The sequence below is a fragment of the Neophocaena asiaeorientalis genome, unplaced genomic scaffold (assembly GCF_003031525.2).
Source record: "Neophocaena asiaeorientalis asiaeorientalis breed wild unplaced genomic scaffold, Neophocaena_asiaeorientalis_V1.1 scaffold25, whole genome shotgun sequence".
NCBI lineage: Eukaryota > Metazoa > Chordata > Mammalia > Artiodactyla > Phocoenidae > Neophocaena > Neophocaena asiaeorientalis.
The window spans coordinates 3,804,847-3,831,513 of NW_020172492.1; the positions used below are offsets into that span (position 1 = coordinate 3,804,847).

A 26,667-nucleotide genomic window follows, 5' to 3' on the forward strand; every position below is an offset into this window, starting at 1 on the left:
TATAAAACAGTTTCTGGAATACAGTAGGCGCACAATAAGTGTTTTTTGATTATTATTTTATCAGTATTATCGTTAGCATCATTATTGTTATTTTGGAGTCCATTTTGGCATGAACCCTGGAAGTCCAGAGTTTTGGATTGAAAACCATTGATCTAAACTCATAATCTCACTAAGCTGAATTTTATTTATTTATTTAATTTATTTATTTTTGGCTGCGTTGGGTCTTTGTTGCTGTATGCCGGCTTCCTCTAGCTGCGGTGAGCAGGGGCTACTCTTTGTTGCGTTGCGCGGGCTTCTCATTGCGGTGGCTTTTCTTGTTGCAGAGCACGGGCTCTAGGCGCCCGGGCTTCAGGAGTTGTGGCTCGCAGGCTCTGGAGCGCGGGCTCAGTAGTTGTGGCACACGGGCTTAGTTGCTCCGCGGCATGTGGGATCTTCCCAGACCAGGGCTTGAACCCGTGTCTCCTGCATTGGCAGGCAGATTCTTAACCACTGCGCCGCCAGGGAAGCCCACTAAGCTGAATTTTAATTTAGAAAAATAAAAATTAGTCAAAGAAGCATTTATTAAACAATATTCTCATTGTTAATTAGAAAAGTTATAAACTATCAGGCATTGTGTATATATGATGTAAACAGTTAATTCAAAATAGTTTGCCTCTTTGTATTTTGACTTTCTACATTGAGTTGACAAAGATTAGTCAGCATATGAACCTTATTTGCTGACAAACACACAGAAGGCTTTTCCATCCAAGGGTGTCCACAGACTGAAAACTAGATCGTTCTTTTGGGATTGACATTATTTTATCTAGAAATCACTTTTCTTTTTAATTTCCAGCAGTATTTTCTCCCTTCCTTCCTTCCTTCCTTCCTTCCTTCTTTCCTTCCTTCTTTCCTTCCTTCCTTCCTTCCTTCCTTCCTTCCTGTGTTGATAACTATAAGGTAAGTTTTCTGTGCTACAGCCTGAGGATGCCACATTTGGACCATATATCCAAGTATATCAAAGAGTAGAACGTTTTCTGAGTTCTTTATAGTTATACATACTGTATAAAAGACTCAGGGTAAAAAAATTATGTATAAAAGAGCCCATAATCTAATATATACCATATTATGAATGGTATATATTTAGAATAAACTTATTCTAAATTGTAGACTGCACTGTGTGATATACTCCCACAAAATAGCATCCTAGTAACACACACTTTTGTTTATTATTTCACTTGGGAAGGTTGGTTTTGCCTGGGCAGCCCTGACTTAAAAATAGAACAGGTGCTATCCGGTGAAGCATCTTACCTGAATGTTGCTTGAAAAACTCTGCGTTCTGTAGTAATGTGCACAAAATAATGTAAACTTAAACAGGTGCTGGTCTGGTTTTATTACATTTAGTTCTGGGCTATGTAGACAAATATCTAAGGTCCATTTGGCAACATATAATAATATATCACTGGTACAAAAAATGTTTTGTATGCGAGCAGCGTCACTGTACTTTTTACTTAAATGTATAGATTTGCCCTAGAGCCATACTGTCACTTCCATTTATTAAATACGTGGCCTTAAGAAACACTATCATAATACATCTCCTTAAGATCTGTAGAAACCTCTGGATTTTAAAATTTTACGTTCTGATATTTTCTTCTAGTAATGAAACAATCCCAGTTTCTCATAAAGAATAACACATTTGCAGAACCTCATAGGAATTCTAATTTTTAAACTAGAAAAATTTGTAATACTAGGAAATATTATTAGAACTATTTTCATTCATTTTCACTTTAAAAGAAATGGTCTAAACAGAGGTTTTAAACTTTCTTTTTCTTTTTTTTTTTTTAACGTGGACCAGTTTTAAAGTCCCCACTGAATTTGTGACAATATTGCCTCCATTCCATGCCCTGGTCTTTTGGCCACAAGGCATGTGGGATCTCGGCTCCCCAGCCAGGGATCGAACCCACACTCCCTGCACCAGAAGGCGTAGTCCTTAACCGCTGGACTGCCAGGGAAGTCCCTAAACTTCCTTGTTTAAGGTGTTTGTACTTATTCTCCCTTTCTACATTCATAAAATCTTGTTAGCTCTTTTACATCGTTGGCAAGAAAAAATACCAAACATAAACATGAAAAATAGACTCTTTAATAGTTACCAGTTGAAATATATCAATACTTAATTTTAATGGGAAATAATTAAATTCTCAAGTATATGTCATACAATTTGGTCCATAATGGTAGATTCATTTGAAAAACCCAGAGTATTACTTTTTTGCTTTTGTAATAATAACTTTTTATTCACTTAGAGTTAGTTTCCATTAAAGTTGAAAATCTTATTCCTGCCATAAGGCAGATAGCTAATCTGTGTAGATTACTCTGAGGCTTCGTATTAAAGTTTGTTTTATGTAGACTCGAGGCTCGTATTTGTTGGAGTTCAATCATTGAATATGATACTTTGTTTATACAATGGTCACTCATCTTATGTCATACTTAGCAATATATCTGTGTATGTGACTTTTCTAGTAATCAAATCATGTCTGATAAAGAAACGTCTTTATAAGAATTCAACAAATCTAATGCTCACAATGTGATTGTTCTAACTGCATATTGCACTCAGTCTTTCTGTCCATGTCCTAGGCAAGATCACAGGGACCACTAATAGTCCATGTTTGTTTTTAAACAATACTTGTAAATATATGATGTAGGAATTTATCAATCTATTCGCAATATTATTAACAAAAATTATATTGATAACTATTTGTATCCAGCTAAAATAATTGAATGCTCATCCAGTTAGGAAGATAGGGTGGTAAAAGTGTGACTCTAATGTATTTTAAGATGATGGAGTGATACTGCCACAGTAAACTTCTGAATTACGAGTACTATCTTATATTTTAATATTGGATTATGTGTTTTTAATGTTCTTGTTATCCTTATTCTTCTCACCATTCAAGCATCAGTTAGAGTCTTTTATGTTCACTGCGTCAAGCACACAATATTCAGAAATATCCCTCCTTTTAATTGTTAAGAGTCAGAAGCATTTAGTGAATTTTATAATCTTTTTTTTTTGGCCACACTGGCTTGCAGGATCTTAGTTTCCCCGACCAGGGATTGAACCCACACCCTCGGCAGTGAGAACACAGAGTCCTAACTACTGGACTGCCAAGGAATTCCCTGAATTTTGTAATCTAATTTAAAAATATCAACAGTTAAAATTTGAATGACTCAGAGCATAGAGCTTAAACCAGTAAGAGAGAATTAGTGATGAGTAGAGATAATACAAAGGGCTGGATTGTCAAATCAGACTCGCTCACATGAGAAATCTTACCCAATAACAAGCTTTGCTAATAATTTCAAGAAGACATATAATCACGAGGCACAGGTGGAACAGGGAGAGATCTGGACCTTCAGTGCAGTTACTCAGGTTATTTCTTGCGAGTCAAGATGTGCTCTGGCTCAGGTTACTACGTGCGCCTCTGTGTGATGTTTGTGTCTACATAAACGACACAAAAGAGGGCCATTTTGCTATGACACATTATCATTTAATTTCCAGGTGGTTGTATAGCTTATGTGACATTTTCCAGGAAGCCATGTGCCATAAATTTGTAGATTTGTTTGTTTAGTACCAACAATCGTAGGCAAATCAAGTATATTCTGCTAAAATATTTTCATAGATGAAGACTCTCTTGAGAGGACACCATGAGTGCGTGTACCAGGCCATCTGTTGTCAGCACGATGGTAAGGAGATTTGGCTAGATTAGCTTCTTTGTTTCCCAGAGTGGCTCCCCATCTCCCTCCTCCTGCCACAAGGGAGATCGTGGATTGCAGATATTCTGCTTAATGATTTTCTTTCCAGGAGCCATTCTTGAAGAAGATAGGTTCAACCACAGGGCAGAAAGAGGTTGAGGAAAATGCATTTCGTTTAATGGTTGCTGGGTCTTTGGAAAGAGTTTCAGTCTTTGATATAATCTTCTCAGCTGAGTCCAGGGAGAAGGTATGACTCTGGAGACACCTGATAAGTTTGGAGATATCTCACAGCTGAATATACCATGACTTAATGCCTCTCAGGGCACAGCTAAACAAGATGGCAGGCGTCTTGGAATATTGGAGTTGTAGGTTGTCCATGGTTGAGTGTGGTACCTTGTGGACCAGCCTGAGTCATAGCAATGTTACAGAGTTTTGCACATCCAGGGCAGGCAAGTTGAGAGAAGATTTATAAGTTTACACTGTTTACAAGAAAGGTGTGGAAATAGATGTGAGAGCCTTACCACTGGAAAAAAGGATGTATAGAGCATGGACCCATCACTGGATGTCATGGAGGATCAGAGACATGAACAGCAGATGCAATAGAGATAGAAGATGATACCTAGACAAGGCAGGATCAGCTGGGCTCAGGGGAGGCCAGCGATGGTACCCACCATTACATGGGCAAGATGCCCTTGCTTCAGTTCCAGGAAAACATGTAAGGCCACTGGAAATTACATAACTTCAGGGAGAGGAGAAGAAGGATCAAGAAGGGAATAAGGGAGAGCAAGAGAGAGCAAGAGAGCGAGAGAGAGAGAGAGCGAGAGAGCGAGAGAGAGAGAGAGAGAGAGAGAGAGAGAGAGGGAGAGAGAGGGGGAGAGAGGGAGGGAGGGAGAGGGAGAGAGAGGGGGAGAGAGGGAGAGAGAGGGAGAGAGAGGGAGAGAACTCAATGGGATTCAATTTTACATTGGAAAGGGCTGTATTTCCTTAAATTGGCAAGATAAATTCTTCTGGTCGGAAAACACATTGCAAGCCAAATTCCATTCAGTTATAGAACAATAAATATTATATTTTTTGAAAGACTGAATTCATGACAGTGGAATTTCAAGCAAACTCTGTTACCTTTGCTGAAGAACAAATGGTAGAGGGAATGTGTTTTAAAAACAAACACCTCTGCTCTTACTAGCTGTGTTACCTTGATCATATTACTTAATCTCATGCACTCTCAGTTTCTTTATTTATAGGTAGGTATAACTATGCTTATTCATACAGTTGCTGTGAAGAGTAAATGAGATATAAAGGAAAGCATGTAGCATGTGGTCTGGTACACCTATTGGTAGATTTCCAGCGTTTGGAAAAGCATAATCTGAAGCAATGTAATCGATGTGATATTTTCCTTATCATTCTACAAATTATTTAGTTTCTGCTTCCACACTAAGACAATTTTTCCCTGACCCTTTGAGATTTGAAGTCACCATTTTTGTTCTTCTGTTTCTGAGACCCAAACGTTTCCAGGACCCAGAGGTTGTTTGTGGCAACCAAGTTTTCTACTGTTATTAGAAGTAGGAGTTGTAGTTGCAAATGGGTGAAAAAATGTATCAGGTACCACAAAGTCCCTTTGTACTAGTGTGGTCATAGTGTCACAGGTCATAGTCAATCAATGAATCCTTACAGATGCAGATCTGAATTACACCTTACATTTCTAGAAGTAGCCCTCTTGTTACCGAACCAAACTTGGGTCTGCTTGCCCACGTGCAGTAAAGCCAATCTACTGACAGCAGGTTGTAGTGAAGGGAAGTCCACATTTATTGCAGGGTTCCAAGCAAGAAGTCCAGGTAACTGATGCTGAAAAAGCCTGAACTCCCTGAAGGCCTTCAAGGAAAGGTTTTTAAAGACAGGGTGAGGGAGGGGGAGTGTGGGGTGTGTGATCAGCTGGTGAACATTCTTCTGATTGGTTGGTGGTGAGGTAATCAGGAGTCAAGATAATCAAACTTTAGGTTCCAACTAGTCTGGGGTCTCCGTGCTTGTGAGCAGCAGACAGTTAACCTCTTGCACCTGGCGGGGGTTTCAGTCTCTGCAAAACAGCTCAAAGGACATGGCTCAGAATATTACCTATAGCGTTTGAGGAGGAACTAAAGGTCCTTGATTTTGTTTAATGGCTAAACTATTATTATTTTGTCTTGCTTGACTGTTTTCCTTTTTTTCTGCATTTTCTCACTTCTCTGATTAAGGTTACTCTTTGAAACTTGGGGAGAGCCTAGGAGGCTAAAGTTTTTCTATAGACAAGAGACAGGCTGAGGACATGGTGTATGGGGGAGTCTGTTCCAGGAAGGCCCCATAGGGTCCTGCTCGGTTACACTCTAGCATCCATCTTTTTTTTTTTTAACACTGATGTTTGATTATTTGAATTCATTGTGGGACTTCCACTGTCCCATCATAATTTATATGAGAGGGCAAAGCACATACAATTTGTGATATTTCATTTATTATTCATTTATTTATCCATTTTTATTTTACAATATCAGTGGAAGTACTGATATTATGGGCCTGTGTGCATTTTCAAGAACTTCAGTTTTCCTTAAAAGTAATAAATAATACCTGCAAGCTATTGGGAGCACTTGTTCTCTTATGAGGTCAGGAACGTACAGGCATAAAAGATGAAGTATTTCCACAGGATATGTTTTTTAAGCACCAATCAAAACTCAACCAGTGTCTTCATTTTCAAAAGAAGTCCACTGAGGTTCGCAATTTCGTTTGTGTTTGGATGCTGGAAAATAGGCATGAAACGAATTAGAGACCGAAGGCTACACTGCCATTTTGTCTCCTTTAGATACAGCGCTTGAGGTGTAAGAAAGTTGTAGGGGAACATGGCTGAGTTTACCATCTTTTAACAACAAATTAGTCCAAAACAAAGCACATTTCTGCCTGTAGTTTTTTTGAATTTTAAAATTCTTTCCAGGGAAACAAACATATAATTTAAACTTTTATAACTTCCAATTTTTTTCTACTATAAATCCCAAGATACACAAATTTAGGGTTACTTCTCCAGATCATTATTTTGTCAGCCACATTTTCCTTCTTTACAACTAAAAATTCCAAATAATTTGCATGTTAATGTGAATTTTGAAATCTGAATTAGTTATTTTGAAAAATTAACCCGACTAATGTATTTATTACCTTACCAAAAGTTACCACAATGATCATTTTAAATGTTCTGTTTAGACTATTTTTAACTTCTTCTTGTTCCTTCAGAGTCTCCTTTATTTACTTTTTATTATTTGTAGTTTGTAGTGTAAATTATATGCTTGTTTCCCTAGAGATTCACTGATAAGAGATTGAAAACATCAGAATGAAAATAAGAAGATGTGGTTTTTATTCTCAGTTCTGTCACTAACTAGCTCTTTGCCCCTGGGTTCTCATTTTCTTCCCTGAAACTGTGTTTTCTCTCTCTCGTAAAATGAAGACAGGGTGTTAAAAGATCCTTGATTTCCTTTGTTCTAACATCTTCTGAAATTGCTTCATCATTTTTTTCTTGACTTTACTTCTGACTTTCCTAGCACTTATTGTAATGTATGACGGTTTTTATCTTTCATAACTATGCTTTTGAGACTACAGTATTGTGACAAGGTAGATGAACATGAGATCCATTGGAATAATATAACAAAATGGACATTATTTAAATAGCAAATAAAACATGTATCATCCCTTGGAACCTGGAAGTCCCAGGTTCAATGAGAAGCATGGTGTTTCCTATATGCCATTAGAAATGTGTTAGGACTCCAGGGATAAACTGTATTTTTTCTTACATGCTCACGACTTTCCTTGAAGTCAGCAGGAACTGAATACATGTAATGCGGTTAGAACATGGCCTTTGCAACAGGTGTCATTGTTGTCTGTAGCTCATGTTCTTATTCTGCATAACTCCCAAAGAGTGTTTGTCAAGTTCAATTTCAAGTCTGAGAAGCCAGTTGTGATGATTTGCTTTAGCATCGCGGGCTGAAGTTAGTAGAAATGGTGCAACTGACACACAGGATGAATTTACTGGCCTGGAGCTACTAGTTACAGAGGCTGTGTTGGCAGAACCTGAAATGTTTAGATGAAAATCCTAAAGCTCTTAAGAAGATTGGAAAGAACATTTTTATCTAAGGAAGCAGTGGCATTTTAAATTAAACATGATCGGGAGATGATTGTATACTAGTTTAAAGTCATCCCAGGTGTTATTATTATAGACTTCGAATCAGTCATTTTGTGCAAGAATAACACTTAAATCTGGTTTTCTTTTCTTCAGAAATCTTGAGATGAAAGAAGGAATCTTCATTATAATAACTGACATAAAACTGGAATTAGAAATGAGAATAAAGTTAACATCCTGGAAGAAGCAATAGGCCTGTATCCACAATTACCTGGAATATATCTATATTTGCTGTGTATAGCAGAGAGAGCCTCTCTCCAAAATTATTTCTTGAATCGGATTGGTGTGGCTAGTTCACAAGAAGTTTAACAAAATCAAAACAGACAAAGCAACATATCTGGATGGTATATGTCTGAGAGATTTAAAGGAATCCAAAGAGAAAACTGGGGTTTTATGAGGCAAAATGTATATATAAATTATACAAAATGTATAATTTATATATATAAAAACTTAATAATGTATTTTAAATTTGATTATCAATTTAATTCACATAAGGAAGTATGTTGAATTAGCCTCACCGCCACAATGGATAAACTATAGACATTTATAAATGGGAGAAGAAGAAAAAAAAACCCTGAATACTTAACAAAATGACAAATTAGAAAAAAATAGGTTATGTGATTTTTCACTCCTCCAATGGTAAATCATGCTAATTTAGGTTATATAACTAAAGAAGGACCCGCTTTATATAATCTACTTGAATTTCTAAAGAGTATCTTTGGGGTTCCACAAAGAACTAGGGTTTAACATATTATATTAGTGTAACATAAATAGTCATTTTTGCAAGAAAATGGCTCATAGCTAGAAAATAAAGGGCAAGGGCACAGTTATTCTGTGCTGGAGACATGCCAACATTTGCATCAGCCGAAGGTTATCAGGTTAGTTTTATGTTTGATAAAAAAGTAATATACAGAGTTTTTTAAGCATTTAAATATTTAATAGCTATTGACATTGGTAGCAGAAAAGCATCTTAGTTTCAGAGATGGTATCCTAAGGTATTAATTTATAGTAATGCAGCAACCAAAAGAGCCAGTGTAATAAATGAAAACAAAAAGATAATAATTTATGCAGAAAAATTCTTTTCATAATCTAAAGCTACACGATAGACAGAGGTGGGTATAAACTTTTAGGCTTAAAAGTCTAAAAAATAAACTAAATAGCAACCAAATCTAAACATATAAAATCATGAGTGACACAAATGAGGTAAATAATTTTTTTCTACAAAAATCTTGTAATGCTAGAATAAATGTACACATTTCAAAATCTTAGTAAAGAAGAAATTTCCTAAAAATAGGAAATTTTACTTGATACAATGAATAATAGAATTTAAGGAATTTAAGGATTAATAGTTATAGAGAATACAGTTTAATAAAAAGGATTAAAAATTTCTTCTTTTGTCAAGGAGCCACATATAACTTATTATATCAGTCTTCACAATAAGCTAAACAATCCTAATATCAAAATATTGTTAAAAGTTGTTCATGCTACTTATTCATTTTAATATTATGTATAATAATGGATAAAATGGTATAATATTTATTATAGTTGCATGTAAGTATGCATCTATAATATACTTTAGTTTTTGGAAAACTTCAGATATTTTTTCAGGATTGATCCATATATGAACATCTGACTTGATTATTAATCATTCTTAGCTAACATTAAAGTTGTTCTGAGTTTTGATTATGGAATATATATGAAAGAATATCTCTACTGACTCATTGTTAATACTACCTCTTTTACAATTAATCATACGCCATTTTATGACATTTCTCTTTAAATTTTTATTTGTAGCAAGCTTTTCATCAATTTTTAAATTGATTGTTTAATTCTCCTTGAGTTCAAACAGTAATTTTAATAGTCCCTTACATATTCCACAACACCTGCATAATAGACAATCTAAAATTATTAAATTTCCTTGTATTTGGAAAATATCTAATTATTTAATCAAAACTACTTCTCATTAATTTCATTGTGCTGTGGATTGAATCTGGTTTTAGGTGAACCTCAAATTCTACCTGTTCTTTCCTATGTAGACAGAACCTGATTGCGGTTGTTGACGTGGGCCATTTTTCATGAAACAAACCTAGAAGATATCTTGCAAAATGTAAACAGAAATTGCATGCTTTTTAATGGCCCCACTGCTGGATTGTACTTTGAGGGGAGTACTGCTACTTATCAGACCCTAAGTTGTCTTTTGTTGCATGTGTTGAAATGTAAAAAACTAGAAGGAAATAATTAAGTGGTTGCCTGAAAAGTTAGAGTTCATAATCAGCATTAGAAGAACCAGTTCTTTTATTTATTTATTTATTAAAATTTATTTATTTATTTTTTGTGGCCATGCCACATGGCATGGGGGATCTTCGTTCCCTGACCAGGGATCGAACCCGTGCACCCTGCAGTGGAAGCATGGAGTCTTAACCAGTGGACCGCCAGGGAAGTCTCAGTTATTTTATTTATTTATAACAAGTGACTTTAAAATGTTCCTATTATTCATCTGCTCTGGTGCAAAGTATATACAACAGAAATTGTCATATGCTGGTCATCGGGTTGGAGAACAACCAACACATGTTTGCAGGAAATGGGATCTATGGAAGGAGATATGTTTGCTGTAGAATTTACTGGAACTGGCTTCTCAGCCTAACAGGTACCATCCTTCCCATTCAAACTGGAGTCTAGTGAGCAATGACAGTCCAGTTGACATGCAATGACAGTCCATTTAGTCATCATATACTTTCCATTTATAAGTCAAATAGTCAAGATAGTCTCTTAGGTTTTTTACAAGAAAAGGGAGCCAAAACCCCAACTCTGGCAAGATGTTGTTTATATAGATAAACCATGTATATTTGGTATGTATGGAAAAAAACAGGAATTACTCTAGATTCATAACATTGCAATTAAGAATGTAATTATAGGGGTTCCCTGGTGGCGCAGTGGTTAAGAATCCGCCTGCCAATGCAGGGGACACAGGTTCAAGCCCTGCTCTGGGAAGATCCCACATGCCTCAGAGCAACTAAGCCCGTGCGCCACAACTGCTGAGCCTGTGCTCTAGAGCTCATGAACCACAACTACTGAGCCCACATGCCACAACTACTGGAGCCCATGCTCCACAGCAAGACAAGCCACCGCAATGAGAAGCCCACGCATCTCAATGAAGAGTAGCCCCTGCTCACCGCAACTAGAGAAAGCCTGCATGCAGCAACGAAGACCCAATGCAGCCTAAATAAATAAATAAAATAAAATTTTAAAAAAGAATGTAATTATAATTAAATAATAATTCTAAAAATAGATTATAATTATTACATAATTACATACTTTAATACAATTTAATGAAAAATTTAAATCAATAAACCTTTGTTCATTGTGGGTGTTGTGGAATGTATATAGAAAAAATCAGTTTCTGTCTCGAGAAGTAATAAACAAAAAGTTAAAAAATAATAGAAAATTTTTTAGAAATTTTAAAAAAATGTGGTACACGATTATTGTGAAATGCATGCTATAAACAATGAGACAGAGGAATATTATTTCGTGTATTTCATAACTAAAACTCACACCATGGTTTTGATATGTTAAGAACAATTATTAATCTCTAGATCTGGTATTCACGTGTGAATTGGTATTGCTACTAATATCGTATGGAATATATTGAATATGAAATTAAGAAGTTTGTGAAAACAAAAATTTGAATCCATCAATTGGCTAAAATTGCATTTATTCAACATTTTTTTCTTCCTAGATGAACAAAGAATTTCAGTTCATTCTCTAGGTTACCCTAAATTTTGAATTAGCAGAGCCTATGTTATAAAAGGTTTTACATGTCTTTAGGAATCTGAGTAAATATGCACATTTTTTTCCTTCTCCATATATCTACGATTAAAATTTGTATCTTTCTGAGAAACCTGCAGATTTATAAAGAAAGAATAGCCAGGCTAGTAAAATTAAAATTAGCATCTCTCCAAGGAAACTACACACTCTTAAAGAAAGACCAGGCTGGTTACTGTGAGGAGTACTTAAGATCCAAGGAGTGATTTAGTGTCATGCAGTTGCTCTGTCTTTCCCTCTGGTTTTATGAAATGAATTATTGAGCAGCAACTTTGTTTATGTCATTAAGATTAAATCTCTGTCAAAATTGTCCTGGAAGAATTCTACAAGATCTGAGAAAATGGTTTTGGTATTAACAACGATGCCAGGTTTTCACATTAAAAAACGCTGTTTCTGACATCCTAATTTGTGTATTTGTGGGGTGTGTGTGTGTGTGTGTGTGTGTGTGTGTGTGTTTGGAGGGCAGAATGAAAAATAACTAACTTAAGAGTGGTAGATAGATATTCCATTAGCGGCATCACGTTTCTTTTTTGTATATGCAAGTATGAAAAATTTGGTGTGTTTGAGGGTGAATGGGTATGACTTGTTAAATACATTTATAGATGGCCCATTTTTCTATCATATACTACTCAAACTCTGAAATGCTAAAAGACAGTAATATTATGAACTGTTGAGAATACAATAGGTATTAGAATGAGAAATATATGACTTGGGAGGTTATCATTCTACTTTAGTTTCCAAAAGTAGTTTTAAATAATTGTTTAATACATGTAGAATGCTGAATGTGATCATATTTGAAAGACAACTACTTCTTTTGTATATCTTTTTATTTTTATTTTTTTAATTGAATGAAACATTCTTTGAATTCTGTAGTGCTTCATGATTTTCAAAAGTTTCACACACATGATTTCATACAATCCCATAATAACCCTTTTTTCCCCCACCCCTGTATTGCCCCTCCCCCCTTCCCTCTCCCCACTGGTAACCAGAAGTTTGTTCGGTATATCTGCGAGTCTGCTTCTTTTTTGTTTTATTCACTAGTTTGTTGTATTTTTTAGATTCCACATGTAAGTGATATAGTATAGTATTTGTCTTTCTCTGCTTGACTTATTTCACTTAGCATAATGCCCTCCAAGTCATCCATGTTGCTGCTTCCATATCTTGGCAATTGTAAATAATGCTGTTATTAACATTGTAATTTTTCACGCTAGTACTTTTGGGTTTTTTTGGATATATACCCAGAAGTGGAATTGCTGGTCATATGGTAGTTCTTATTTTTAGTTTTTTGAAAAACGTGCATACCATTTTCCACAGTGACTGTACTGATTTACATTCCCACCAACAGTGTACGAGGGTTCCCTTTTCTCCACATCCTTGTCAGCATTTGTTATTTGTGTTCTTTTTGATGATAGCCATTCTGACTGGTGTGAGATGATGGCTCACTGTGGTTTTGATTTGCATTTCCCTGATAATTAGCGACATTGAGCATGTTTTCCATGTACCTTTTGGCTGTCTGTGAAAGACAGCTACTTTTGATCATGGATGTTCTGTGCCTACATACTGTGACAAAGTCTTGCATTAATAAAATGCTAGTGAAAAATTTATTTTCTTCCACATCCAGATTTGTTGTTTTTATGATTCTTTAGCTTAAGGAAAGAGAGAATTTTTTAAACAGTGTTCTGAATTTCTCCTTGAGAGATTTTCGGCATTATAGGAAAAACCCCTTGATCTTAATATTCTTACCGTTCATGGCCATACACAGTGCAGCATTCTACTTAGTCAACTACCTTAGTAGTACCTAATCTTGTGGAGAACAGCAGTGTCTCAACATGTTAAATTATTTAACAAGCCTCACAGCTTTAGTTAATGATCTCACTTTATTAGAATGCAGTCTAAAGAAATGTGAGGTAAAGGAAATCTGTGAGAATTCAACACACTAAGTGATAACAGGGAGCAGGATCTAGTCCTTGAAGCCTTATTGACCTAAATTCCCATTGACTGAGTTTTCTATACTTCGTTAATTGATTACTATTCTCAGCAATTCATCCTGCTTGGAAAGAGAGGGTCACCCAGATATTAGTGTTCCTTTGTGCTACACCTTCCTCTTATGTGTCTCATTTGTGATCTTCTATGCCGTTATTATTTAATGTATATAAGAATTGCTTAAGGTGCTTATTGAAAACCAGAGGCTATCTGTACAGGTATATCTGTATTGTGTAGGTACTCTGGGAGCTTTCTGTTGGAAAGATTCTGTTCAGAGTGATACTTGATAGTCTTCTACAAACAGACCAAAGCTCATTTAATGTGTAAATTTTTAGATAGAGTTTGTAATAGTAGTAGTAGAAATCAGAGTAATAATTATTAATCTGTCTTTATATTTATATTCACAGTTTTACAGAAATATTTATATGCATCATTTCAGAGATATGACTAGCTTCATAGTAATTTATTCCATGTTTATTGATGACTCAGGTGCTCAGCTGGAGATGAAGCCCCAAAGACTAGGGAATTGTACTTAAAACCACCATGAGGTTAATTTCCACTCTTAGCTCTGAAAGTACTTGCCTACTTTAATTTTCTCATTCACATTTTTTATTTCTTGAACATTAAAAATCCCCCCCAATTTCTTGAGAGATTGTATAATCTAGTACTAGGCTACACACTGTCAAGATTAATATTTACATGAAAAGAAGAAAGCAAAAAAATTTAGGCTCTTTAGGTCAAAATAACAGTGACATATTAAAGTTTTAACACAATATTCTAATTACTCCTTTGAAAGGCACAGTAATATTCAATAAAAAAAGGCATTGTGAAAATTAAAAGCCTACATCAAGATTTTCAGAGTTAAAAACGTAACAATAAGAAAAGCAACTTAGCAGCTTCACTATGGAGGAGACAATTCCCCAGAATATCAACATCCCAATTCAGATTTTAATTGCCTTGTAATTCCAGTTATGTGAAAAAGTCTGATAAAGGAGAAAGGGGGATTTCATGTAGTTTGCCCTCAATGAGATTTCATATTTTAAACTAATTGTTTTTAATTGTGCTGCTTTTTTCTTGTTTGGACAACAAAAAAAGAACAAAATGAATGGAGTTTGAAGTGGTAGAGAAGCCTATCTTGGTTCAAATGAGAAATTCTGAGTTCATAATCTGAAATTTTTTCATACTTTCAGGTGACAGAGTACAACCGAAATCCAAAGCTTGTTCTCTCACTAGATTCTTTAGTACTATTTTGGAATTGATATAATTGGGGGGTTACTTTTTGCTCATAAATATAGGAGAAAAAGCAAATAAATTCACCCTTATCTTATGAAGCCAAGCAGGAAAACATGGTTTTTATACTGAATCCCTGTTTTTGCAATTACTGTACATCAAAATAGTTATGGTTTGGAATGCAGTACTAAATAACCAAGATATCACTGAAGAAATCAAAGAGGAAATCAAAAAATACCTAGAAACAAATGACAATGAAAACATGAAAACCCAAAACCTGTGGGATGCAGCAAAGCAGTTCTAAGATGGAATTTTATAGCAATACAATCCTACCTGAAGAAACAAGAAAAATCTCAAATAAACAACCTAACCTTACACCTAAAGCAATTAGAGAAAGAAGAAGAAAAAAAACCCAAAGTTAGCAGAAGGAAAAAAATCAGATCAGAAATAAATGAAAATGAAATAAAGGGAACAATAGCAAAGATCAATAAAACTAAAAGCTGGTTCTTTGAGAAGATAAACAAAATTGATAAACCATTAGCCAGACTCATCAAGAAAAAAAGGGAGAAGACTCGAATCAACAGAATTAGAAATGAAAAAGGAGAAGTAACAACTGACACTGCAGAAATACAAAGGATCATGAGAGATTACTACAATCAGTTATATGCCAATAAAATGGACAACCTGGAAGAAATGGACAAATTCTTAGAAAAACACAACCTTCCGAGACTCAACCAGGAAGAAATAGAAAATATAAACAGACCAATCACAAGCACTGAAATTGAAACTGTGATTAAAAATCTTCCAACAAACAAAAGCCCAGCACCAGATGGCTTCACAGGCGAATTCTATCAAACATTTAGAGAAGAGCTAACACCTATACTTCTCAAACTCTTCCAAAATATAGCAGAGGGAGGAACACTCCCAAACTCATTCTATAAGGCCACCATCACCCTGATACCAAAACCAGACAAAGATGTCACAAAAAAGAAAACTACAGACCAATATCACTGACGAACATAGATGCAAAAATCCTCAACAGAATACTAGCAAACAGAATCCAATAGCACATTAAAAGGATCATACACCATGATGAACTAGGGTTTATCCCAGGAATGCAACGATTCTTCAATATATGCAAATCAATCAATGTGATACACAATATTAACAAACTGAAGGATAAAAATTCATATGATCATCTCAATAGATGCAGAAAAAGCTTTTGACAAAATTCAACAGCCATTTATGATAAAAACTCTCCAGAAAGTAGGCATAGAGGGAAAAGCCCAGAGATAAACCCATGCACATATGGTCACCTTATCTTTCGTAAAGGAGGCAAGAATATACAGTGGAGAAAAGACAGCCTCTTCAATAAGTGGTGCTGGGAAAACTGGACAGCTACATGTAAAAGAATGAAATTAGAACACTCCCTAACACCGTATACAAAAATAAACTCAAAATGGATTAAAGACCTAAATGTAAGGCTATATTACACTATAAAACTCTTAGAGGAAAACATAGGCAGAACACTGTATGACATAAATCACAGCAAGATCCTTTTTGACCCACCTCCTAGAGAAATGGGAATAAAAAACAAAAAGGAACAAATGGGACCTAAAGAAACTTAAAAGCTTTTGCACAGCGAAGGAAACCATAAAAAATGTCAAAAAGACAGCCCTGAGAATGCGAGAAAACATTTGCAAATGATGCAACTGAGAAAGTTTTAATCTCCAAAATATACAAACAGCTCATGCAGCTCAATATCAGAAAACAAACAACCCTATTTCAAAAATGCACAGAAAATCTAAATAGACATTTCTGAAAATATACAGGTCACCAACAAACACATGAAAGGATACTCAACTCACTGATCATTAGAGAAATGCAAATCAAAACTATTAATGAGGTATCACTTCACACCAGTCAGAATGGCCATGATCAAAAAATCTACAAACAGTAAATGCTGGAGAGGGTGTTGAGAAAAGGGACCCCACTTGCACTGTTGGTGGGAATGTAAATTGATACAGCCACTATGGAGAACAATATGGAGGTTCCTCAAAAAACTAAAAATAGAACTACCATATGACCCAGCAATCCCACTACTGGGCATATACCCTGAGAAAACCATAATTCAAAGAGTCAGGTACCACAATGTTCTTTGCAGCACTATTTACAATAGCCAGGACATGGAAGCAACGTTAAGTGTCCGTCGACAGATGAATGGATAAAGATGTGGTACATATATACAATGGAATATTACTCAGTCATAAAAAGGAACAAAATTGAGTTATTTGTTGTGAGGTGGATGGACCTAGAGTCTGTCATACAGAGTGAAGTAAGTCAGAAAGAGAAAAATACCGTATGCTAACACATATATGTGGAATCTAAAAGGAAAAAAAAATGGTTCTGACAAACCTAGGGGCAGGACAAGAATAAAGACGCAGACATACAGAATGGACTTAAGGACACAGGGATGGGGAAGGGTAAGTTAGGACGAAGTGAGAGAGTGACATGGACGTCCATACACTACCAAATGTGAAATAGATAGCTAGTGGGAATCAGCCGCATAGCCCAGGGAGATCAGCTCGGTGCTTTGTGACCACCTGGAGGGGTAGATAGGGAGGGTTGGAGGGAGACGCAAGAGGGAGGGGATATGGGGATATATATGTACATATAGCTGATTCACTTTGTTATACAGAAGAAACTAACACAACATTGTAAAGCAATTATACTCCAATAAAGATGTTAAAAAAATAGTTACAGTCTGGGACATAATTCATTTCAGTATTCAAACCTCTTTAGAACACCATAATGCTTAGAGTTGGTTTTGAAATTAAGAAAATTCTGGATACAGGTACAATGCCTGAAAAAAACCTGAAAGTGTTAAATCTGAATACAATTGGCAGAAAAAGGTGAAGTAATAATAGGGAATATTCATTTTGTTTTCAAAGGTGCCAAGACGGTTGTGTCAGGACAGCTAATATGCTGTTGGGTTTGTATATAGGCTGTTCAATTACATGAGAGATCAGGGGATATTCCCAGTGCCTCTGCCGCAATTCTCTCCTATTTTTTTTCTTATTTTAGAACTTTGATTTTGCTTTAACAAAATGCATGAAATGCTTACCTCAGGGCAAACGATCTCACCCCATGTGTCTTCTCTTGAAATAGCTGCAATTTGCACCTTCTACAGATAAAGAGGTCAATTTGTTTTATATAATGCGATATTATTCAGGAAATACCCTTGAATTTAGGCTCAGGACCTGAGGTGTCAAATAATTGCTCTTTCCCTAAGCGTGCCCCATGGGTTTAACTGCCACCTATTCTTAGAGTCTTGATACTCCTGGGTCCCCTGCTCACCACCTCTCCCACCATCTTTCCCATCTTCTTTCTGAAATGTCAGTCCCTCTGTCGTGCGCACCACTCTGGGCTTGAAGTGCAGTGGGCAGCGGGCCTTCTCGGTAACGTGGAGATTCACACACTCCATAGAGCAAAGCTAAAGGCAGAGGTAGATTAGCACTTACATTAGAGCGAAAACACAGGACCAGTGGACACCTGTCTGAAATGTTTTGCATCTGGAATAAATGTTTACAGTTTTGTTCTCTCTTTCAGGCATCTCCTGTCACTTGAGTAAGTATCTATATGAATGTTTTGTTTGAATAAGCCAGTTCATTTATTTATTTACTTAGTCTCATTTCATGAAAACTTTACAGGGCTTACAAGCTGTCAGGGTGGTCTGAAAGTGCCTTGGGAGACGGGAGAGGCAGTTGGCTTTGGTTTTTCTTGTGGTCCGAGGGTAGGCGAGGTGAGGGTTCCCAGGAGGGGTGGGGACTTACTTGGTTGGAACTTTGTGCTGGTGCTAAGGGAAGGAGAGCACAGGCTTTCTTACCGGTTGCCCAGATGTGGGGCAAGAGGAAACGTGGGAGACATGGGACCTCAAAGCTCTCAGTGGTCAATCATCAAACGTGCAGTCAAACTCTGTATTACAATAGCAGTGAACATTACCTTTGTAAACCAGTCCCTGGATAACATCCCTCTTCTTTACCTGCACTGTCACCTGTCTATTGCTATCACCTTATGCTGCTTCCTTCCTTCCTTTATTTATTTTCACAGAACTGGTCACAACTGGCCAGATGAGTGCCTTTGTTTATTGTTTGCCTCTTCCAGCTGCAACTGTGAGCTCCTAAGCGTTAAATTACATTTGTCTGTTTACTGCTATATCCTCAGCAACCAGACAGTGCAGGAAACATAACAGGCACACAGAAATTATTTTAAAAATAAATAAATGTCCATCAGCTTTACTTGACTGTATGCTTTATGAAGGCAAGACTGTGGTTGTTCCTGTCATGGTTGATTCCAATGATTCAGAGGGATGCTCTGTGCTTCAGTAAATATTGGTGAAAATAATTCATTCTTTTAGTTACTTTAATATAGCACTTTTGTTTTATTTTTGGATTTTGGGGGTTTTTGTTTTTATTTATTTATATTTTTATTGAAGTACAGTTGATTTACAATGTTGTATTAGTTTCAGGTGTACAGCAAAGTGATTCAGTTATATATACATATATTCTTTTTCAGATTCTTTTCCATTATGGGTTATTACAAGATAATAAATATAGTTAGTTCCCTGTGCTATACAGTAGGTCCTTGTTGTTTATCTATTTTATGTATAGTAGTGTGAATCTGTTAATCCCAAACTCCTAATTTATCCATCCCCCCCTTTCCCTTTGGTAACCATAGTTTGTTTTCTATGTCTGTGAGTCTGTTTCTGTTTTGTAAATAAGTTCATTTGTATCATTTTTTTTAGATTCCACATATAAATGATGTATCATATGTTATTTATCGTTCTTTGATTTACTTCACTTAGTATGATAATCTCTAGGTCTATCCACATTGCTGCAAATGGCATTATTTTATTCTTTTTTAGGGCTGAGTAATATTCTGTTGTATGTATGTATATGGGAAAATGGGGGAAATGTATAGCACTTTTGCAAGATTCTCATAGCTTTTTAAAAAATTAATTTTATTGAAGTATGGCTGATTTAAGGTTCTCCTCATAGCTTTTACTTTCAATAAAGAAATCTTGGCTCACTTTATTCCTGAAATAGAGCAAAAACAAGTTTACTGAGTCTTGTTGATTTGTTTAAAAGTTTGAGCAGAGCAGCAAATTACTGAAGAAGTAAGAGTTGGGCACTCACTTCTGATGACAAAAAGATGCTGAAATTGTAAGTGACTTAGAGGTTATGTAGACATAGCCACTCTTCTGTTCACAGAAAGCAACAAGAAATATCTTAATTCCTGGAACACGAAGTGAATTTTTCATTTAAAATCAACTATATAAATTGCAGGACAGCACAACTGAAGTCAGGGAAAATCTAATGAATAGCCTTCAGATGAAATTTGTTATGTGTGTTTATTAATAAACCAAAATATCCCCTCCAACATAAGTGAATAAATATATAGATAAATAGACACATAGATTAATAAGTAAATAAATAAAATATATCAATAAGATGTCACTCTGTTTTCTAGTCCAACATGAATGAGAGCACAAAAGCTATTGTCTTGAAACTAAACAGTACTTTTTGATTTATTGTATGTCCTGAGACTTAAGCTGGTTATTTTTAGTAATTGTGAAACATTTAGTTCACTCTACTTTAGTAACTTATTACAAAGCCATTTGATATTTTGCAGCTGTGCAATTAGTTATACGGCGGCCAGACTCCACAACTGACTGCAGTGCTGTCATGGCCGGGGAAAGGTGGCCCAGCCCAAAGCCCTTCCTGGTGTCCAAGCCTCGGTTAGATTAGCTTTCAGCTGCCTGCTTTTTGCTAAGTAAAGGACGTGGAGTGCTGTGTGCTCTTCAGAGTAGTCTGTTGCTCAGCAACCGGGCCTCCCCTCTTAGGAAACAGGTCAGGAAAAAGGAACAGAGATGAGGGCGTGATTAAATGTTTGTCTGCCATCTCTGATAAAGCAGAAATCCTCTGAAAAGAAATCATCCTGGATAGATATCTCCAACCCACAGGGAAACAAATTAATCTCATTAGGTAAGGGGTTAATATCTGTTTGCTAGAAATGCTGTTCCCCGTTATCACCTGGAGGAAAGTTTTAGTAGTTTTAAATAGCATCTAAGACCAATAGCATTCTGTTTGATGAAGTTAGAAAATTTAATATGGCATGACCATCACCTCAAGGTCAAAGAAAAAAACTTCATTCTTGAAAGACAAGAACGGATGTTTTATTTCATATAGGTCGCTTATTATTTACTTATTCAGAATCACTTAAATGTCATAACAAACTCTAGCTTTTTTTCATGACATAAAAATTTTGTGAAATATCTTTTTTCTTCTGTTACTTAAGATTTCGGATTGATAGTGTTTGTCAAGAAAAATTCCCAATGAAAAACTGCATTGTAGAATCTTGAATATCTCTGATTGAAAATTCTGAAACAGAAAATACTCTTTTTAAATGAAAATTTTCTTTCATGTATTAAATGATGTGAACTTGTGATGACTGTATACCATTTGGTGAATTTATAGTCTAAAAAAATTAAAAATAAGATCTGCAAACATATGGTAAAACAGAGACATTTTAGCTAGGAATAGTAGTCAGAAAAAAAGGAATCCATGATTCTTTAAAAGTCCTCTCTTACCACCCCTCTTAAATCAAATTTTCTTTTTAAAAATATTTTGTCTCAGCTGGTATAATTATACATGCTAAACTATCATACATTTTTTCCCCTATATTGTATGACTGATATGCTATTTAAATGGATGCTATGCCACTTCAGTTACTTTTCAGTTAAGACCTTTTTAATGTTCTCAGGAGTAGAGCTTCTCAGTTTCAAGGTGGGAGTCCCTTAAGAGAAGATGGTGTCATCCACCAGGGAATAGCCAAGTGTCAACCCCAGACACCGTGGGTCCTTCTATGTACGTGTTGATGACTCTGCTGGAATCTCAAACTCGATCTGTGTAATTACCTGTGCATCTATTTGTTTACAATTCATTCATTCATTGATGATTCAGCTTTTATAAGGCCAAGGAGAAATACGAATAAATTAATTTGGCAATAATTAACTGCTTCTCAGCTGGTTTTCTTAGTAGAGAATATATTGGCTTTTAGAATTGAAGACAACTGAACATATTTAAAACCCATAAAAAAATACGGGGGGAGAGCCTTTTTTTTTATTCATGGTTAGCTCACTAAATTACAAATTCAAAAATCTACTTCTACTTTGTTTTCTGTAAAATGGGGTTTAAACCTCCTCTTATATCTTTGAAGAGGTATCGTTTTGGAGATTTTATTTTTACATGTATTTTAGATTTTAGTTATAGTTAATTACATTATAATTAAGAATAATGTTGCTACATAACCAATAATAATTCTAATCTATATAAAATATACACATATTTATATTCACATTTATATATTTTTTTGAGTTTAGCTCAGGTAAATTGTCATTTTCAATAAGTTGTCATTATTATGATTTGTTTAATATTGCTACCTGATGAGTAATGGAAAATTCTCTATCACATACACACATATTTATATTTTACGGTGACCCTGGAGACTTAGTTCAGCAGATTGTAATTGTAATTTTGATTTAGTATCTCTATGTTTATATCTGTCCTTAGAACTGGAACAATTCTATCCACACCTTTCTCACTCCTGCTTTTTAGTTCTCATGCTGGCAGTTAAACCTCAGAAGCATCCAGCCACTTCCAGAATCGTGTTCTGACCACTTGTGTTATTATTCAACTCTCTTTGCTCAAACATAAAGAGGTCACATGCTGTGTGAGGGATAGCCTTCCTCAAAACCCATAAAATGTAAGACAAATTGCCATAGGGTATTTATATTTTAACACAGCCTGGTTGGGTTTTGCTGGGGGAAAGAGTGGCCAAAATATTCTTCTATTATTCCGGCACAATATACCTTTTTTTAAAATAAGAAAATAGCACAACCTCATACAACAACTTTTGCAGCTATACCTAACTTGTGGACTCTCTTGCTTTATAAGATTTCTTCACAACTGTGCAGACTAGCAGTGTGTCAAGCAATTTGCATTTAAACGTGATAATCAGGAAAAAGAACTTCTTTAAAATATAAAGGTCAGATTAAGAATACATTGTACATGCAAATATGCTGATTTAGATGCAGAGGATGAATTCTAACAGTGGGCAACTCTAGAAAAGGCTAACGCTTTTCCTGAGTGCCCAGTAATGTCGAATTACAGTTGAACACCTATAGAAATAAATGTGACATCCAAATGGTCACCAAATGAATATATTATGCTCTGTGATGTTTCACTGAATTCTAAATGAGTTCAGAATGATGACATACCAAGAGGTGCTGAAGTACTTCAGACACACTCAGTCAAATGCGTGTGGTTAAATAAAAATGCGTGGAATGTTCCTTATATAAAGTGAGTTTTTCCTATTCGGAAGGAAAGTAGAACAATTTATTTTTTTCTTTTACAGACTCATCACAAGTAAGAGTTTACTTTAATAAACTTGCTTTGGTTTTTAAAGAAACTCTTGCAGTTTGAAAGTTACTTTGCAATGTTTTCAAACTCTAATGTGTTGAGTTACAGTCTTGCTTTTACTGTGTCCTGTGACATTTATTAAGCTACATTTTCTGCGTTTAATCGGAAAAGCAGTCATGAGCGGGATAAGTGGACTAATGGGCAGAATACGTTTACACTACTGAAAGGCTTTCCAGGTGACTAGGGAGTTGGGTTGTTCTAATTAGTTAAATATCCTGGTTAATATTTTTAAATATATCTATATAAGAAATCTTAAATGCTCTACATTTATTTTTCTTTATTTTTAAAATTTATTTATTTATTTATGTATTTATTTCTTTTTGGCTGTGTTGGGTCTTCGTTGCTGCACGCGGGCTCTCTCTAGTCGCGGCGAGCAGGGGCTGCTCTTCGCTGCGGTGTGCGGGCTTCTCACTGCGGTGGCTTCTCCTGTTGCGGAGCACAGTCTCTAGGCGTGTGGACTTCAGTAGTTGCAGCACACGGGCTCTACAGTGCAGGCTCAGTAGTTGTGTCGCACAGGCTTAGCTGCTCCATGGCATGTGGGATCTTCCTGGACCAGGGCTCGAACCCATGTCCCCTGCATTGGCAGGTGGATTCTTAACCACTGCACCACCAAGGAAGCCCTCTACATTTAGATTATACTTAAAAATGCAGTTATATTCCAAGTTCCCACTCCTTTTGATAGGTGTGAGTTAATGATTAGGTTGCGAATTTCAAAGAGTAAACTCGTCAGGAGTGGCCCTCTGAGGATGGCTCTCCTGGGGTGGGATCTGTGCTCCATCCATTGTTTGGAGCAGAAGACGCCACCCAGCGAGTTTCGGGTCCACCTGTGTGATGACAAAAGCCTGAGACAGAGCTCCATCAGAGGGGAAAGCAGAGGGGAACCTGGAATAGGAGTTCCTTCCTGGGCCAGTGGAGAGAGAGAACGGAAAGAACTAAGGAGATGAAACGGCCACTCAGCCCTGCTCATGTCTCACCAAGGAATCAAACGCAGGAAATCTGTAAACTATTGCAAATTCTGAGTCTGCCAATGACTGGCTATGAGGCCTTGATGAGGTCACACAACCTCTCTAAGTTTCAGTTTTCAAGCTATAAAATGGGAGTAAGTGTCGATTGCTGGGTAATTGCAGGTTTGGCAGAAACACTCCTATTATATGGCACAAAGTTCCCTTGACTGATTAATGTCTGTGGTTACCGTTATTTTGCTGGGTCTCCCGAGGACCCAGCACGGCAGGAGCTGGCTGTCCACACCTTCTGCACAGTAAAGACGCCTTGAGTCATGGCTCCTCCCACCCTTGGAGCCTTCCCATATGCTCTCCCACCTGCCGTCTTATTCCGCTCCCTCCTTCAGCCCCAGTACATTAGCCCACGGATGTGTTCATGCTCCCACACTCAAGCCTTTTGCCTCAGGGTTTTTATCCTAGCTGCTCTCTTGATTTCCAAATGGACCTCTTCTTGTGTCCTTAGCTTAAATAACTCTACCTCTGTTAGGCCTTCTCCAAGCATCAAGTCTGATAATAAAATTATAATAACAATTTTATCGAATCGTCCTATTTTAATTTTTCCCTAGCAAGTACTACTGTCTCATATGTTCTTGTTTGTCGTACTGATGGATGGAGTGTTTTTATCCCACTAGAAGGCAAGCTGCATGAGGGCAGAGTTGGTTAATCTTCTCTTCTGTATCCCCTCTACCTACTTGGTGCTTAGACATACTAGGTGCTTAGTAAATATTTGTTGGATGAATAAATTTGTAGCGTGAGCTGCCTCTGGGGTTACATTTGCCTTGTCTAAGTGTGAGGAAGTACCTCCTCTGAGCAGGCCTTAATCTCTCACCATTTAGATTGAGGGCGGGGGGGGGGGGTGTCCGATTTCTTCAGGATATTCTGAGGACTTTTTTCTCTCAACCGAGGGTTGAATACGTACTACTTCTCCTCCCACTCCCCTCCTCCTTCTGGCCCAATTTACCTTAGTGTGTCCAGAGACCCAATTTAAGTTTCCCCCATTCAGGAGTGGTCAGTGTAGAATGCAGGCATCTGGAGATTCTAGTCAACCAGGAATAAATTAAAAATATCATGCCTGTGAATTCAGCTTTCTGTGTAAGGCCCTTATAGCTGTAAAGAGCTATAAGAGCTCCACTCAAAAAGTGTGGAGCTATAAATTACCTCGTACCCACTGAGAAGACACCACCATTGAATAAGAAGAGAAAAATAATCTGATGACCTCTTTCTTTTTCAAAAGACACACACACGGAAGCTGTCCAGGGAAGCTATAGGCCCCTCACCAGGCCCAGACACCCTGGCTGACAGTCCCCTGAAAAGTCCAGTGGAAATCAGCTGAGATCCTAAAACTGAACAAGGCTTGAGGAGAGCTGTTTGCTTGGGATGAGTGTCTTATTTGATTCTCTATAATTTCAACGCTTTGACTTCCAAGAACATCTGATTCAGATAACCATATCATATTAATTCCTTATATAGAACATAAATTAAGAAGCATCTGATATTTACTAACAGGAAAAAGCAATTTCTTCCCCACTGTGGTTACTTTGATTTTGCTGGCTCTCCCAAGGGCCCAGCACTCCAGGAGCTGGAGCTTTTCCTTTAATAAAACTGAAGAGGTGCCGTGTCAGTGGTCTGCCCTGAGGCCCATCTCCCTCCCTCCATCCGATGAATGAGACTCTGTTCCTCTTGTCTCCAGGGCCCTTTCTCCTCTCTTGGTACTTAAATCCTATTAGCTTTGAATGTGCTTCATCCACTGTGGAGTGTGGAGACAGAACAGCTTCCAGAATTGTGGAATTAGACTATTTCAGCCACAGTCTTCCCTCAGTCCCCCCCCACCTCCGTTTTTAGTTCTGGTGCTGACAGGTTAAACCCTTGACAATCGGAGACATTCTACTCTCTTCCAGAACCATTTTCCAGCTCCTTGTATTATCTGCTCAGCTTCTGTCTCCCGCCACTACAGGATGCAGAGGCCACGGCCTGTGTGAGACGTGATAGTCCTTAAAACTCACCTGTTAAAGGAAAAAAGTGCACCAGACAAGATGATGAGCAGAGAGAAGTTGATTTTTTTTCTGATACTATTTCCAGCTACAGGGGCTTGAGCACAGACCAAGTGGGATACAAGCACCACTGAAACAAAGCCGGTGTTTCCAAGAGCTGGAGTGGAGGCTCTAGGCTTTCTGCATTTGCTAAT

At 36.7% G+C, this 26,667-nt stretch overlaps 1 protein-coding gene across 1 annotated transcript in view; it reads left to right on the top strand.

The window, feature by feature from the left end:
• The window catches only part of LOC112395160 (uncharacterized), a 404,375-nt gene that overhangs the window by 342,058 nt on the left and 35,650 nt on the right, over positions 1-26,667 (top strand). The gene's annotated exons all lie outside the window — the stretch shown is intronic.